The sequence below is a fragment of the Alligator sinensis genome, unplaced genomic scaffold, assembly GCF_000455745.1.
Source record: "Alligator sinensis unplaced genomic scaffold, ASM45574v1 scaffold1928_1, whole genome shotgun sequence".
NCBI lineage: Eukaryota > Metazoa > Chordata > Crocodylia > Alligatoridae > Alligator > Alligator sinensis.
This window is the reverse complement of record NW_005844224.1, coordinates 8,711-8,931: the sequence shown is the minus strand read 5'-3', so window position 1 is coordinate 8,931 and position 221 is coordinate 8,711.

Genomic DNA, 221 nt, shown 5'->3' with positions numbered 1-221 from the left:
GAGGGAGGGTGGGGGTGTGGGGACCCCCCACATTCCCCCCATGACGCGCAGACCCGGTATGCAGTGGCGGCAGCAGCAGGCAGGGGCCGTCAGGGCACTCGTACCTGGTGCAGGTGCCCAGTGGGCCACGGCTCCTACCTCCATTGCACGTTGCAATGGTGAAGGTGAGATCAAGGTGCCCACGTGAACACACAGCCCGAACCTTTCCTATTGCGCCTTGC